Source organism: Varanus komodoensis, unplaced genomic scaffold (genome assembly GCF_004798865.1).
Source record: "Varanus komodoensis strain SLA01 unplaced genomic scaffold, ASM479886v1 scaffold2, whole genome shotgun sequence".
Lineage (NCBI taxonomy): Eukaryota > Metazoa > Chordata > Lepidosauria > Squamata > Varanidae > Varanus > Varanus komodoensis.
The window spans coordinates 60,575,627-60,592,958 of record NW_025335568.1 but is presented as its reverse complement, the minus strand read 5'-3'; the positions used below and the strand labels follow the sequence as shown (position 1 = coordinate 60,592,958).

General features: G+C 47.3%; 1 protein-coding gene across 7 annotated transcripts in view; it reads right to left on the bottom strand.

Moving 5' to 3' along the window:
- The window catches only part of SLC8A1 (solute carrier family 8 member A1), a 324,392-nt gene that overhangs the window by 294,061 nt on the left and 12,999 nt on the right, over positions 1-17,332 (bottom strand). For 3 of the 7 annotated variants that reach the window (XM_044429651.1, XM_044429649.1, XM_044429650.1), the window contains exon 2: positions 9,501-9,626. The exons of the other annotated variants lie outside the window; for them this stretch is intronic. The gene's annotated coding sequence lies outside the window, so the exon portion shown is untranslated. The remainder of the gene's footprint in view (positions 1-9,500; positions 9,627-17,332) is intronic. 7 annotated transcript variants of the gene reach the window in all.

The following is a 17,332-nucleotide window of genomic DNA, read 5'->3' as shown; positions in this document are numbered from 1 at the left end:
TCACATTTCAGTTCTTTTTCTGACAAATAATTATACACTCACGCACCTTATATATGCTACATAACATACATCAAACGTTCATACACCGGGAGCTTCTCTTTAGGCTGTTTTACTGTAGACACCCCATGAGCATATCCGTGATCCTAACAATTATAATCGGTAAGTTCCTTCATTTCTTTCATGATCTTGTGACACTGTTACATGCATTCTTCATTTTTGTTAGCTCTATTTTTAGTTCTAATACGAAATAAAATTAAATCCTACAACTTGGAATTCCTCAAAGTTGTAACTGGCAGCTTCCAGTTAAAAACTATTCTGTGAAGACAGACTGTTACAATATTGTTGCAATTACGAACAAAAATAAAGATATAGGGACTCAGTTTCAGTTATGGCATAGAAACACCCAGAGTCTTTTGCCTTGAAGCAGCATGCAGGGGGGGGGGGGGGGGGGGGGGAGAGAAAGAGAGAATATAGCCTAGTGGCTAGAGTGTTGAACTGGCACTGAGGAAGTTTAAATTCAAGTCCCCACTTCGCTATGAAGTTAGCGGGTAAGCTGGGACTATTCAGTGACCTGGTTTGTGCAATCACTGCAGTTTAAACAAGCCATCATTGGGGTTGTGCAAACTGAGCCACCAGTCCTCAGCCTGACCTACCTCATAGGATTGTTGTGAGCATAAAGTAGGAGGATCCTGTATGCTCCCTTGGGTTCCTTGAAGGGAAAGTCGGGGGGGGGGGGGAGAGAAGGGTATTACATGGTTGTTTGTGGTGGAAGCTAGCAGGGGACAGACTGAAACATTCATATAATCCTTAGTTTAAACAGAAACGATGTTTTCTTCAGTACTGAAGCTCAGACACTAAGTCAATACTGTGAGACCAAAAGAATCACAAGTACTTGCTAGAGAACTCCCTCTATTTCTATTTCTTATTAAAATGATGAGCTCCAGAATCAAAATGGGCCAATTAATTCTACTTCATCAGCCGCCACATATCAGATTAAGCACATAAACTTCAGCACAAGAGTTGGAAGTGCAGAGGGAAGCCAACAGACTACAAAAAAATTGGGGAAAGGCATGGAAGGTGAACAGGGGGGAACGGCAATCAGTGAAGGACGGGCAATGGGGAAACTGAGAAGAAGTTTAGAAGGCGAATGAAAAGGGGCGAGTCAGAAAGGAAAGAAAACCCACTTCTGAAACGAGAGCAGGAAACAAATTGTGAAGAGAAGTTTTTTCTTTCTTTCTTTTAGAGGCTGTTATGTTTCTGTAAGGACACTCCGTTTTTTCCTCTCTCTCTCTCTCTCTCTCTCTCTCTCTCTCTTTGGTAAAACTGGAGGGGGTCCAATTTGGCCAGTTGCAGAGGGTGTGGGGGAAGTTTTGACATATGCATCTAATTTCTTTTGCTGGTTATCAAAGACAAGGAACCACAGAGAAGAGAGGATGAGGCAGTTCAAGTTTCACCGGCTTCCCTGCATGGATGCAGGTTCGTCCCAGCAAGGGAGGGCCAGTCTCCGGCAGGGCTGATTAGAGAAGAAACACTCTTCATTGTTATTATTGCTATTATGCTAGAAGGTCACAGCACAGGTCAGTGCTTCATTTTTCTGGGCACAACACAAGCACAGACTCCAACAGACGCGAAGGAAGATAGCTAAAGGCTGCAAGCTTCAGCAGTGCTTACCTGCAAGGATGTTCCAGAGGAATCAGTAACTTCCAAGATCAAGTTGCAAGTTTAAGGGTCGGACACACTGGAGGTGCCGAGAGTAGATTTATGCACCCTATAAAATCACAAGTACCCCCTCCCTTTGTAGTTCTTGGCATTTGCCCAGCTTTGGTCTTGTCTTTGCTGCTGTCTATAGCGCTTTCTGCTTGGTCCAATGATTCCCCCCGATGGCAACATCAGGAATTAATCTGCAGTACCCTTGGGAGTGCCCAGTTTTCTCTGCCTTCTTTCAATCCACCAGGAAGGGGCATTTCATTAAACTCCTCTTAGCTGCCAAATCTGTGTGTGGGAATTAACTGGTGATCCCAATTGAATCTACTTTTCCAGCCAGTGACCTTCCTTCCTATTCTGAAAACAGGGCAGGTATCGCCTTGCTCTATACCACCTTCCAGTATGGGGCATCCTGCCATTGACATAAAACGAGTCAGGATTAATATATGGCACAAATGTCCTTTAGTGTGCTCAGTGCTGCTGCTGTGGATGTCTCTAGTTCTCCACAGCCGCACCACGCAAGGAAGGCAACAGTCACAAGTCATGTCGGTGATGCAGGCGTGGGATCGAGTCACCCCATGTGTCACTGGCAATGTCAAATGTATCATTCCGGTAGTATAAATAATGGTGATGTAAAATATTATTGCACGGAAGAGGGGATGCTGTGCATTTATTAAATGTCATGCTCAGAGTTGAATAAAAATAAGGTCATCAGCTGTCCCCACCCATAGCCATTCCAGCTCCCCAGGAAGAGGAAAGCAGAGAGAGGCCATTCCATCAGACCTGCTGAAAGACCTAAATTTTTCCACATCTTCCCTCCCCATTTCTTTTTCCTTATGTGTCATGATTTTAAGTAGAATTTTAAATAAATAAACACAAGGTAGCTCTCCTAAACACACTGAGATCAGTTCCCTCACGCCACTATGTGTGTTCTACAGATAGTGCACATAGTATTCCAGAATGTTGACCTTTATCTTTACAACCACCCAGCAGCCTCAAGAGAGGGTTAGCTTTCAACCATTGAGGTCCCCAGGCCCACCAGCGGCTGAGCTTCAGCTCGGTCCAGTCTCTTTTCATCTCTGATTCTGGCTCCCTCACTCGTCTGCAAACATCAGACTGCAGCCTCTGGAGCAGCCCTTCAGCTGCTCTCTTCTGTTCCCCAGGAAGTTTTTCCCACAAGCTTTGCCTGCAGTTATCCAACACACGGCGATTTAATAGCCAGCCTGCTGGTCTAATCAGGTTTCTTCCTAGGCAGGGTGGGGGCATGACCATCCCTCTTTGTTTATAGTGTGGGTGGGTCAGCGAAATGGGTTATAGGACAGCACTTGATGGGAAATTTGGCAGCTGCCTCATAGTTTCCTTGCTGTAAGTTATTACCAGGTTGCCATGCCCACAAGAAGGAAACCTGCTTCCATAAGTGCATCCTTTCCTATTCCAGGAAAACAGCCCTAATGACCCAGCAGAAAACAGTTGAGTTGCTATTTACTTTCCCCCAACAGTCTGCATCCTGCATGCATGGTCCTGTAGAAGGAAACAAGTTCTGTGGGTGGATTGTTGTATTTCCACCCGTACCACCTCAATTTATGCTTCCATTAGGTCAAATGGGGTTCTCATGGTAGCTTATAGGGGAAAAAGTAGTGAAGTTGAAACCCATTCATAAAACATATTTTTCAAAGGGTAAAATCAGCATGAATGCTTTGAAAAAAGGTCCATCGCTTAGAGCCAAGCATGATGTGATGATAAACATTATGGTTGTGGTTGCTTCAATCTTTGCTTTTTAAAAAGCATATTAAAAGCCATGAGTCTTATAGTTCAGAGTGGTGGCCCCTAGTTCAAGGTCTCTGCCTGCTGTATGCATGTATCCATGTGCATGTGTGTGTATACATACATGTTGCAGGTATGTTAACCCTTTTCTTCCTTGCCACAGCCCAAATAAAAACCTCTCCTCATTGTGAAGTTGTTGTTTGTCCTGGGAGGAAAGCTCCTATGGGCACATTTCCACTCCCAGGTGTATTGTAGCTCTCCAGAGCAGGCCTGCTGTCAGTTCACACCCTGCTGATGAAAGCCCAGACACGCTGGGCAGGCCATGTTGCAAGGATGCCAGACCACTGCATCCCCAAACGGCTTTTCTATGGTGAGCTGTCTCAAGGAAAGCGATTGCACAGGGGACAAAAGAAGCAATATAAAGACATGCTGAAAGCCTCTCTCAAGTCCCTGGTTATCGATACCACCTTCTGGGAGACCCTGGCACAAGATCGATCGACATGACGCACGCTGATCCACCAAGGCTGCCAAACTTCTGAAGCCAGAAGGACAACCATAGCACAAGAGAAGCGAGCACTCCGTAAAGCCAGAGTTGCAAATGTTGCAACAGTGGTGCCCACATGTGTCTGCCTGACATGTGGCAGAACACTCCGTGTCCATATTGGCCTTATCAGCCACGTGCGGACACACCGTGGACAGCTCACAACCCATTAGATGTCAAGGTCCTCATCGAAAACGATGGACGAACATCAGCTGTCGTGCATAAAAGTCCCAGATCCAGTCCCTGGCATTCAGCGTTATAAAGCTGAAGTCTCCAATGCAGTGCCTGCAGGCATCTGTTTACCTTCATCTCTTATTTATTACATTTCTATACTGCCCAGTAGCCCACTGGGCTCTCTGGAAAGTTTACAAATCACTTAGAGCCCCCAGGATCCCTGCCTCTGCTAATCAAAGGAGGTGGTAGTCTGGCCTGTTCTAAAGAAGGCTTCCCTGGATCCAGAGATGGTCACCAAATATAGACCGGTGACCAACATCCCGTTTCTGGGCAAGGTGTTAGAGAGGGTGGTGGTGGGACAACTCCAAGCACTCTTGGATGAAACTGATTATCTGGACCCATTTCAGTCTGGCTTCAGACCCGGGTATGGTACTGAATCTGCCTTGGTCGCCCTGTACGATGACCTGTGCAGGGAGAAAGACGGGGAATGCATCCCTGTTGATTCTCCTGGATCTCTCAGCAGCTTTCGATACCATCGACCATGGTATCCTTCTGGATAGGCTAGCGGGATTGGGAGTTGGAGGCACTGCTTTGCAGTGGTTCTGCTCCTATCTCAATGGCCGATTCCAGAAGGTGGTGCTGGGGGACTGTGGCTCTGCACCATGGCAGCTATGCCATGGAGTACCGCAGGGATCCATTTTGTCCCCCATGCTATTTAACATCGACATGAAACCACTGGGAGAGGTCATCAGGAGGTGTGGGCTGCGTCATCATCAGTACACTGATGATACCCAGCTCTACCTCTCTTTCTCTACCAATCCAGGTGAGGCTGTGGCTGTACTGAACCGGTGCCTGGCCGAGGTAATGGGCTGGATGAGGGCCAATAAACTGAAGCTCAGTCCAGACAAGACGGAGGTCCTGTTGGTAGGTGGACTGGGCTTTGGGATGGGGGACTTTGACCTAGTCCGGAATGGGGTTGCATTCCCTCTTAAGGACAGGGTCCGCAGCTTGGGAGTGCTCCTCGACCCAGAGCTATCGTTGGAAGCTCAAGTGACAGCGGTGGCGAGGAGCACTTTCCTTCAGCTTCGGCTGATCCATCAGCTGCGTCCCTACCTGAAGAACGACTGCCTGGCAACAGTGACACACGCATTGGTCACTTCCCGATTAGATTTCTGTAACATGCTCTATGTGGGGCTGCCCTTGAAGATGGTCCGGATACTTCAATTGGTGCAAAATAGAGCTGCCAGGCTGCTGATGGGGACTGGGTGTTGTTCTCATATAACCCCAGTCCTCTGTCAGCTCCGCTGGCTCCCCATTGAAGTCTGGGCCCAATTCACGGTGCTGGTTATCACCTACAAAGCCCTGAATGGCTTGGGACCTGGTTATCTAAAGGAGCGCTTGCGCCCATATATGTCTTCCCACCCCTTGAGATCGGCAGCAGAGGCCCTTCTCCGGGAACCCTCCGTGAAGGATATTAGGAGGGTGAGTACCCGGAGGAGGGCTTTCTCTGCGGTGGCGCCCCATCTATGGAATGCGCTCCCCAGAGAGGTCCGCCTGGCGCCGTTGTTTTTTGTTTTTCGGCGCCAGGCCAAGACCTTTTTATTTAAATGCTGTTTTAATTGTTAAAGTTTATTTGTTGATTTTAAACTGACCAGGCTGTTTCCACTATTTTATGTATTTTATTTATTCTATGATTTTTTTTTTTTTGGATTTATATGCAGGATTTTAATGATTGTAAGCTGCCCTGAGGCTTATGCGATGGGGGCGGCATATAAGCTGTCTAAATAAATAAATAGATGAATAAATAAATTTATTTTATTTCTTCAGAGTTTAAACATGCATTTCTTTTGATTCGGAGGGTGGCCTGCTGCACAGCAAAGGGCTGCTCCACAGCGCCATCTTTATTTGGGTTCCAGATGGTGCTTTGGCGCTCAGACCCCCTACCTCTGCCTTATACTTAGGTTTTTGGCTGCTACTTTCCTTTTATTCTCACAGTTCGGCATCTGAGAAGGGAGTGTTGACCAGCCACAGCGACATGGCGAATGTTTTCGGAAAGGGCAAATATTTGCCCATCACTGCAGCCTTTTTTGAGAGCACCTATTAGATTCTATCAAAATGCCAAATGCAGCCCAAAGGGCGAGAAGTGTTCCTTTAAGAGATTTGGTTGGGTTAGAAAAGGAAGAGTTGAAGAATATGGAATATTGCAGAGGGGAAATAAAGGCAGAAAGCCAGGATTCTGGTTATTCCTTTGACCACCTCCATGCCCTAAAGTGTCCCTAGTCTCCTTTCCGCCCCCCTGCAATTCATTCTTCCCAGTCCCTGCCGTCTGGGCAAATTCCCTGCATGGACCTGAATCAAGCTATTAGCTGGCCCTCTGTACCTGCACTGCATCAAGTGCTACCAATACATCTGCTATTCCAAAGCCCACTTGATGCTGGCATCTTTGTTTTGATGAGCACCGATTGCAAAACATTTGCATCAGTTTTCAACAGATTTCCTGAACAGCCGCTTCTCAATTTCCCACGTGGAATTAGTATGATGCTAGACATACTTATATATGAAATTCAGATGTCCTGAAAGGCTAATGTGAATTGTCAGATATTATGGAAAGTAAAAGTGAATAAGATAATGATATCATAATAGCATGTCAAGAACTTTGAAGTTTGATGAGGAAGACCCAGACTATATGTAATGCATTTAAACACATGCTTTGCTTTGGAGTGGAATCCTCTTCGTGATAGCCTACTGCGTCCAAAAAGTGAAGGGCTTGGCACGAGTAACTGAGTCATAAACAGGGAATCCTCTGGCTAATCAGCCAGAAGTATAAAACAAAAGAGCAACTGAGGCAGGGGAACGAGTGTAAGCGATAGCATTCCTTTGAACAGCCAATTTGGCTGACTGAGCACCTATCAGCTTGGAGGGGAAATGGGTTCACCCCAAAGCAGTGCTTCTATATATTCAGGATGGGAACGTAAGTTTATGAATGAAAAGAACATGACATTAAAAGAGAACCCAAACTGCCCGTCAGGAGCCTCTGCTCTTCCCATTTGTTTAGAGCAGGGGTCCCCAAACTTTTTCAAAGGGGGCCAGCTGAAAGGCTGCATCGGGTGCGTGCGGGGCTGTGGCTCACTCGCTCGCTCAGAGATCTCCCAGCGAGTCCAAGACCGTCTCTGAGCGAGCAAGCCACCACCTCCCCACCCACGATGCAAGGCGGGTGGCGAGTGTGCGGACGTGGGGGGCAGTGGCAGTGGCTCACTCACTCAGCGATATCTCAATGAGTCCAAAACCATCTCCGAGTGAGCAAGCCATCACCTCCCCACCTGCGCGGTGAGTGCGCGCCTGGGCGGTGGGCGGGCCAGATGAATGGGCATGGCGGGCCAGATCTGTCCCACGGGCCGTAGTTTAGAGCCACTGGGAGGGGAGGTGGGGGGGAGACAGAGCACCTCATAATATTCTTCTCTTCTAGGAGAATCTCAATGCTTTAAAAAGAAGTAGATATTTTTTATTTTGCATTTTGTAAATCACTCCCTTGATAACCACTCACTCAGTCTGCACCCTCATTTTTGCTTTGCACTCATTATTTCTGACTGTCTGCTGCTCCTGGAAGGAAGGAGGGGCTGTCCAGGACCTGCGTGCAGGATGAGGGCCGGCAGCCCAGCTGGGCCTCCTGGGCAGGAGTGCCCTGGATTGGCTGCTCCTCTTCAGCATGGCCCTCTGCCAGCTCACCTGCCTGCCCCTCACTCTGGGCCAGTGGCTGAAGGAGGAGCAGCCGGTGCAGCGGCCTCCTCGCCCCAGGCACTCTGCCTGCCCCACAAGCGAGTGGTGGCAGGGAGGAGGAGGAGGAGGAGGAGCCACACGAGGGGCAGTGAGAAGGTCGGTCCCTTGCCCGAGGACTCTCCAACACCCGGAGCTGCCCCAGTGAAGAAAGAGTCGTGGTGATGTTGCTGAATGGTCAGCATTCTTTAAAATGAGAGAGATAGTCTCTGCAGCCCACTGAGAGAAATGCGGGTAGCTCTGCTTTGGGCTCTAATGGTTTCCCCTGTGGGCGTTGCCTGCACTGGTCTCTGACCCCCATCCCCGCTCCAGGCTTCTCCCCTCTTCAAGGCAGCACATTTAGGAAGTGCAAGGAAGGGAATCCCCTCCATGTCTTTCAACCCACAATGCCGTGGAGCGGCGTTACATCAGAGGCAATATGGGAAATTTAAGGCAGTGCCTCTGAGTGCTGCGGCCCAAACAGGCACTAGGACCGGTGGCCCCTGGGATTGCCAGACACTGTTTGGTGCTGGCCTGTGGACCACCTGTGTTCAAAGTATGGATGCGAAAGACGCCAACCCCTTTATGTAAAAGAAAAAAGAAGGGAGGAAGGAAAAGACAGACAGCTCGTTTTGGGAAGTATACAAAATAAAATATTCATGCTAAATACTCCGTAAATACACTTAAAATAGATGAAAGACTGAAGGCTCAAACCAGGAGTGAGCCTCTGTTCCAGTTGTTGTTGGATCACACATCCCATCATTCCTGCCATGCTGGCAGGGTCTGATGGAATTTGGAGCCCCACAACATGCATGGGGGTCACAGATCCCTGGCTAAACCCTTATGTATATTCTAGGCTAACCGTTCGCCTCCAGCACGGGAAAGGAACATTGGAATGACATCCTGAAGTATAACTGAAGACATTAAAGGGGAACTTGGGAGTCGTATTCTAGTTAAAAGTGGACCCTGAGTCTGAAAAGTCTGAAGACAAGTGCTCGTCACTAATGGAACTGTCTGGGATGGAAACCCAGTCTTCCTGAGCACAAATAGGTATAAATAAATTATACTGTTAATTTATATTATTTTATCGAAGTTATTTATGTTTGTGAGCCACCCTAAGGCTTCGGCGAATGGGGCAGCATAGAAATTTTCTAAATAAATAATAAATAAATAAAATAAATAGTGAACATCATGGCCACATGGCTAGACTGGGACTGCCTAAAAGGTCCTCTAGGCTGGGTTACATTCTCTTTAAAGCAGCTAAAGATGGGGCTGGAGGTAGCCGACCTCACAGGGTTGCTGTGAGCATGAATGAAAGAGTTCTTTAAAAGCACTTTGTAAATTTGCCTAGTTGAAATGCTATTTAAATGATTCATTATAAATTTCACTTCACATCAAGCAACATAATACATGAGGAGTGTAATGGCACTTTTCATATTTAATAAATAAGGACACCAGTGCATTTTAGAGCTGTCTGAAGCTGTCAACTGGAATTTCCTGTCTGACCCATGAAAGCAGAATAAGAACCCCCAGGAGTCCTCCGCAAAATGTAGGTCAAGCTCACCTCGGAGTGCTCCTGCCTTCTTTGTGGCTGACGGAGCATTTGCAGAATTCAGGAGAAATGACAAGGAAGGCATTTGTGGTGACTGGATTGATGGTTATACTCCGCAACCGGTTCACCAGACTAATTCTAGAGAATTACAGGAAAAGCTGAAAATTAATGAACACACCAACTAAAAAAAGCCCAGTGGTTCTTGTTTATGCACCAAGACATTCCTAGTGCCTAGATAACCACTGTCCTACAAGACTCTGGTTTTTGGGGCTGCCATTTGCACCAATGTTGTGATGGTGCTGATACATCTGATTGGTTCCAAGCGATCAGGAGGGGGAACTGTTTTTGAGGGGAGGGGTACCCACCCTTCTCTGAATGCCATTTCATCTCCAACTGGAATGCCTGGTGGAAGACCCCACTGGGGAAGGCCTAAAAGCAGTGATCATCCACCTGATCTTTGATCTGGGCTTGCCCTCTTCCGAATTAGAATCACCCGCCAATGGTGGGGGACAAGGTACATGAGAAGCCTCTTCTTATCCCCCACCTGTGACTGGAACTAACAAGAAGGTTCCTCTCTACCTGCTTCCCAAGACTCTGTGAGACTTGGGAATGGGGCTTGGGGAGAGGCCTATAGAGGGCGCCCAGGCCTCTGGGGGCTGCATGAGGCCTCCAGGATGGAGGTTCCTCACCCCTGATCTAAATGAAGTGGAGGTACAGAAGGGAATCACATATGCTTCCCCTATGGGTGCATTTCTGCTCCATATTCCTGCGCATTGTTTTGTGAGAGAAAAGTATGCTAATTAGAGGTGGCAGAGGATTTCATTCAACCTGCATAGCAAATCAAACCAAAGTGAATTGCACAGCTTGGACTAATGTGCGGATCACTGCACAGCTCTTATGAAAGTTGCAGTTGTGGTCCTTGCCTGAGAAAACATGCCAAAATGCATAATTTTTGGATAAGGCATACTTGAACATGCATACTTGAAGAGAAAATATATTTCAATATGTGCATTCTGTAAAAATGTATTCAAAGTGGTGCATTTAAAACATTTAAATATGGATTTTAGATTTGTTTCAAAATGCAGATTAATCCAGAAACTAGGTAGAACTGGCCTGTGAGTGAGCATGTGTGAAACTGGCGCACACTGGAAACAGATGGACGGGTCCTTCCCTGGCGCCCATCACACTTCGCAGCCCTGTCTTCCAGTGGTCCTTGTTCTGCCTCACAGGACATTTCCTTCCCCACTTGCCGCTATGGGTGATGGCAGCATCACCTGCATCCCTGGGTTCAGCACTCGCTCGTGCATCTTGACCTCCTCACGGTAAGGTCATCTGGGCTCCCAAGGCAGGGAGGGGGTGGCGGAGTATGTCATTTCAATTTTTTAAAAGTGAGAAGGTTACTGACCTCAGGCAGCTGCATGGATATACCCTCCTTTAAATTCTCCGGAGCCAAGAAGTTCACTGAATATGTATTGCAACAGCAAGACTTTTGACAGTCAGAGGATTTGACGTGAAACGGAGAATAAGCCATCCAGACCAGCAGGGCTGTAATCTTGCACAGAGCTGGGCTGCTGGCGTTCCACTGACCTCGGGGCAGCTTGGATACATGTGTGAAAAGTGACAAATACGTAAAGGCTAAGCAGCTTGTTTGAGGGGCCAACAGCGGACCCCTTCTCCGAATGTGGAGCCTTGTGCAGCCACGCACAAGAAGTTTCAGAGAGAGAAAAAAACCTGAGCAGTGCATGTTATGGTGGCTGGACAGTATCTGGACAACCATAGGAATTTTTGGATTCCAGGCATCAGGTTGGAAAATTGCTCTGAGTGCGCAGCTGGGGACATGTGTTTGGATACTTCTCCTCTCCTTCAATGGGTGGAGGGAAAACTGCAGCAGCTGCTTCTCTGCCATCATCACAGCAGCCTTGGAGAAGGACTTTTGGGGGCATTCCAGGGGCAGAGATGGAGGAGACTGTTGCTGCCAGGATAGGATGGGTTCTGGCAGCACCTCAGCCTTCTTTCTACTGCTCTGAATTGCTGCATTTAGATGGCCAAAACTGGTCTTCCAAGCGCTTTGCAGTGCCAAAGGATCAGGGGGTGTCTCTTGCTTCAGCGCTGCTCTTGCCCGCCATGGGATGGAGGATTGCAGGCATGCGCACAGGACTGTGCCATAAGTGGGCAAACAGCCAACTTCTCCCCTAAAGCAACCCCATGAGGACTGACCTGCTCAGTGGGCCCAGAATCTGCAGAGGCCGCATGTGGCTGGGGGGTGAAACCCAAGAGGGGAAGAGGAGAAGGACGGAGAGTATTAGAAAACACCAAAGCAGGCTGGGAGACCGGATGGCACCCTGGACGGGGTGACCCGCATGGCAGCACTCTGCCTCTGGTCCCACTCAGCCTCAGCATTATCATGTCATCATCACTGAGAATTTTCCTGGAAGCCCAATGCATTATGTCCCATGCCGTTGAAGTCTCTGTCGTCTTCTTTACCCTAGTTTTTAGAAAGAAGGCAACATGCTTCTTGCCCTGAAGGCCATAGCTACACAGCTACACAACCATCCCTGCAGATACAACTGCCGGCAAACAGAGGAGCCACCCAAGGGCTCAAGAGCAGAGGTGGGCAGCCTCTAGGCTCATGGGAGCGACTAGAAGCTCCAGATCCTTGGCGCAGGCTCAGGGATGATGGAGGCACTTACACTTGTGCTGAGCTCAGTGGCTTCCTGCACCCTGGAGCCATACGCAGTGGATAGACAGACACCAGCAGTGCTGGCTCCAGGTTCGGCATGGCACCCTCAGTGCCCCCACCAGTGAGACTGTCTGCTCACTCCTGTCGCCACCCACTGTCATTCTTTTTCACAATCACCACCACGTCTTTGCTTGACCGGCAAGGAACCGACAGCTAGCAGAGTGTTGCAGCTCTGCTTTCTCAAAGCACTCCCTGGCCCAGAGCAAGGGGCAAGGGAACAAACAGGTTGCAATGGCAAACAAAGGTGCCCCTGCTGGCACGCAGGCCCTGGGCAGGTGCCTAATCATTCCTTCTCTTGATGCCAGCCCTGAATACAAATTCATATCTCAGGCACTGCATAATTCTAAGACTGCACGAAGACCTAGTGGCAGACAAACGCATAAACAAATGTGGAGCATGAGACAAAGAGGCAAGCATGTAGCCCAAGGTCAGCCAAGGTAGATTTTTAAAAATTTTCAATGTTCTTGCTTTTAGGAGTCATCAAGCTTGGGGAATCAACTGCAAATCACTTGGACACTGACCAGAATATTCCATCCTCTCTTCCATCCCTGCTTGCTCAATGGAATATAGGAACATCTCCAGCTTCAAGCTTCAGTAACATACAGAGAGCGAGAGTGATGGGCGGATGGAGATATCGGGGGTGTAGAAGACCCTCAGTTCCCACTGCAGGGCACCATTCAAGGAGCAAAGGGAAACAAGTGTGTGCGAGAAGAAAGCAGCTTCACTGAACCCACTGGTGATCTTCCACATACAGGCTACTCTCCTGGAGCTGGAACATGCCATTAGCAACAAAATACATTTCAAATATCTGCATCAATGTATGTGGAAATGCTTTTACAAAAGGCTCCCTGAATCAGTGAAACAATGCTGCCTTCAGGATGCAAGGAGCTTAGGAGGCTGCTGTCTAGTGAGGCAAACTCTTGGCCCTCTGCTCAGAGTTGCCTGCACAGACGAGTGTTCAGTGCCTGCCGTTTCAGACCTGAGGGCTTCTCAGGCCTGCCCAGAGATACGTAGGGCTGTCCCGGGGGTCTTCTGCAGTCTCAGCACACGTCCTGGCACTGAGCTGCTGCCCTTCTCCACGCGACTCCGCAACCCATTTCTGGCCTGCTGCACTGCTTGGCTTCAGGAGGACTGAATTAATACACTGGGAGGCAGAGCGCTAACCTACACGTCTTGCCTGAGACAGATGTAAAATGATCCAGTGGGGTGCACAGTAAGACATTTTCTACAACTTGGCTTTACCGAGGCCTGGGAAAGTGCACACAGGGAAGGTAAATGCCAGAAATGAAATCTATGTTTACTTTTCTGATAGGAAGCAGATTCTATCTTGCGGGAGAGGACTTGCATAGAGCATGTGGTTTTCATCTGAAAGCTATTAGAGATGGCACCCACAGAAGCAGCAAGCAGGCCTTGCTGTGGAAATGAAGGAAACATAAATCTTGTCTGAAGGAGCATGTCTGCTGGTAGGCAGGACTGGGCACCTGCCAAGGGCTCTTGTGCTGGCAGGGGCCCAGAGGAAGGTGCTCCCTGGAGGTGCATCTACTCTTCAGATGCTTGTTCATCTGTCTCTCAATCTGGCCTGGACCATGGTAGCTTTTAGGATGAAGAGCAGTAGATTTCACTGCCTACTTGCTCAGTGGCGTTCTCCCTGTCTATCAAGAAAGTGGCAGCGTGGATGCTGCAGGGGAAAGCGCATCAAGTGGTGCCAAAAGACAGGGCCTTCACTGTGTTGGCACCCTGATTTTGCTGCAACGCCCTTCCCCCAATTTTTATGTCAGGTTGAAATGCATCTTGCTTTTGCCTCCAAAATGCATGCTAATATGATTGACAAATGGGGCAGCATGCCTTCACTCAACCATCCCCAACTTGGCGCCCTCTAAATTGGATTGGTGTTGGATTACAAGTCCCATCACCCCCATCTTCCATAACCTCAGTAAATGCTGAAACCTACTGGTCTGTTGGAGCTCAGTGGGTCTGCATCTGGCTGCTGCCCCTCCCTATGTGCTGCCTTGAGTTTTAGCATGGAAGAAAAGTGGGATATAAGTGTTGCAACTCCTAGCTTCACTGATTTGCAGATCCTTCCATCCCACTGTTTGGCTAACAGAACAGGAAAAAGCAGGAAGAAGCCCGTGATGAAGAGGGTCACTCGTGTATCAGCATCACTGCTGGTCCTTCTCTCACCTTGGCTATTGGCAGAATAAGTACTCAGTCCTGCCCCAAAGCAAGTTCACCCACCACGTAGAAGGAGCTTGCCGATGCTGTAGATTCCATTGCAAGAAAGCCCGTCCTACTTCTGAGTAGGAATCAAGGCAAAATTAGTTTAGGTTGCATTTTAACAGGAACCTGCCCCATTCACACTCCCTGAACTAGTAAGCAGATCAGAGCACAATTATCATGCATGTGTTACCCTTCTCTAATTTTGCAATTCAGTTCTCCAATCTAAAAATGCGTAAAAGGCATACATTAGGGGAAATTGCATTATACATGGATATGCATTAATGATACTACCATACCAAAAAAGCAAATATTAGAAAAATCTGCTTGCAAAAACATGTAAGCAGGAAAGGAATAAGGTGCACCAACCCTAATTGAGATTACTTTTAAAATTATGTCTAACCTTTGTGCCAATCTTCACACACTTGGTACCATCCAGATTTTGGACTCAACTCCCAGCAGCCCCAGCCAGCATAGTCAATGATCAGGCATTCTGGGAGATGTAGGCTAAAATTACCAGGAATGTAGCAGGTTGGGGATGACTCCAGCATGCCCAGAATAACATTTCCATTCCCATTTTCCAATTTGTTGGAGTAGAGATAGTTGGCTTAAAAAACAAAACAGTGCTGTTTTCTTGGTTTACATATCAGGGACTGCTATGGTACCGTTTTGCCCGCTCCATTTAGCAGAGAGGGAGGATGGCCCTTCAGCCTTTTCACTCCATCTTTCATCAGGAACCCCTCGTGCTTCCAGTGTAGGGACAGCGTTGCCTGGTTTCGGCGCTCTCCTCCCAGAAACAAGCAAGCTGGGGAGGAGAGTGCAGGCTCTGGAGATCACAAGAGGGAAAAGGGCTGCATGGACCGCAGTCTCTCCCCAGGAATAATTTACTGGGGGCATCTGAGGTAAGGGACAAGTTGCTCAAAAAGTAACAGGTCTCCCAGCATTCCTTACCTGGAAAACCTTACCCTTTTCTGATGTTTTTAGGGCTGTGGCCAAGTCACAGCTTTGGCTTACATCAGGGGGAAAAAACAGCGGAACACGCATCCAAAATAAACGTTTCCAAAGAAAGAAACAATGATTTCCTAGCAGGGTCATGAGTGGTGCAGAGTGATGTCACATGTGATTAATTTCCAAACTCCAGGAGATTTCCTCATTCCTTGGGCAAGGCAGACGGTCGCAGCAAGGCTGGGTAACATCACACGGAAGGAATCTCAAATGTTTGCAAGACATGAAATAGCCGTAAAATGAAATGGCTCCCTGAACATACAGCTATTTGACTGTGCCATCGGCACTGGAGGAAATGGATAATGCCCTTTTAATTGCTGTTTGGGAAGTTTTCCTAAAAGCATGGAATGGTGAATTTGGGAAGGGCTTTGGAGATAATCTAGATCAACCCCTGTTCAGCACCAGTTGAAAGCAGCGCATCCCTCACAGGTGGACTTCCTGCCTCTGCTTAAACACCTCTCCCCCCGAGGCAGTGTGTGCTGCTGTTTCACAGCTCTTTCTGCTAGGAAATCTCTCCTAACATTTAGTCAAAATCTTCTTCCCTGCTATTTTTACTCATTGGTTCTAGTCCTGCTCCTTGAAACAATTGAAAGCAAGTCTGGGCCACCTTCTGTTATGGCAACCGCTTAGATAATTGAAGACAACTATCCTGTTTCATCTTAATCTTCTCTTCTGCAAGCTAAACCTTCCCAGAACTTCAGTGTGTCCTTCTTAAGACTTCATTTCTGAACGCTTGCCCTTTCTCAGCGTCATGGTCACCCTCTTCTGGGCACACTGTTGATCAATGCCCTCCATAAAATGTGGCATCCAGCATTCCGGATGGGGCCCAAGCAGAGCGGAATGGAGATCTTGGCATGGCACCCTTTGTAGAAGAGGCAGCAGTTGCCTGCTTCTTCATCCCCCTGCTGTGACGTGTGGAGGAGGCAGCAGAAGCAACAGTGGTCTCCAGCTGGCATCCTGCTGGGTCACGATGGGAAGAGAGATGCTTGGTCGGCCCAAGGAATGGTGGAGAATACTGGGAGAGAATTCTGCCAAATGGCCTTCTATTTCAAAAGGCGGCAGAGAAAAGTTTCACAAGTTTTCTCAGGAAAATATCCTCTGAGAAATGCTATTTGCTGAGCTCTACTTTCTTTCAGGGATTCATGCCTATAAACTTATCTGTAATTATAACAATTTTTGAATGAGTCATTTAGAGAACATCACTTTGAGACTGCATTGCAAATATGTTAGATATAATTCATATTGGGTACATTACTATTATTTTAAAGTTTATCATGATGTTCTATGTATTTATTTTAGTGTAAGTTGTTCTATTATAGCTAGTATGATGCATATAATAATCTAAACTATGCTGGTTTAATTATTTCCTTGCCCCCATAGAAGGTTTATAGAAACACACCAGGCATTTTATAAAGGGTATCTTGCCATTTTATAACATTCCATTTTCCAGTACTATTTTGTACTGGAAAATGGAATGTTTTCCATTTTCCTCATTTATTATTATTATTCCCCATTTATTATTTTTATTCCTATGCTCTTTTGCCTTAAAGGAAGACCTGAACACAGCCTAGGCTTTCAAAAAAGAATATTTAATATTTTTTTGGTTCAGGATAGGCAGTGTATGTTTCTTTGCAGGAACTAATTGTTAGAACTGTAGGTACAGTGATGACTGTGGATCATACACACAATAAAGGCACAGACAAAAATTTAATTTGCCTTTGGAATTTTTAAAGAAGTTATTAGGGATAATAGCCAGAGTCACTCAAGGGGTAAACTAATTAGCTGCTCTGGAAATAGCAGAGAACTTTGGGTGTTTGGTATGGGGGAGCCTATTTCCTAGTAGCCAGGTGGTTTCCCATTTAGTCTGACTTTATATATATATATA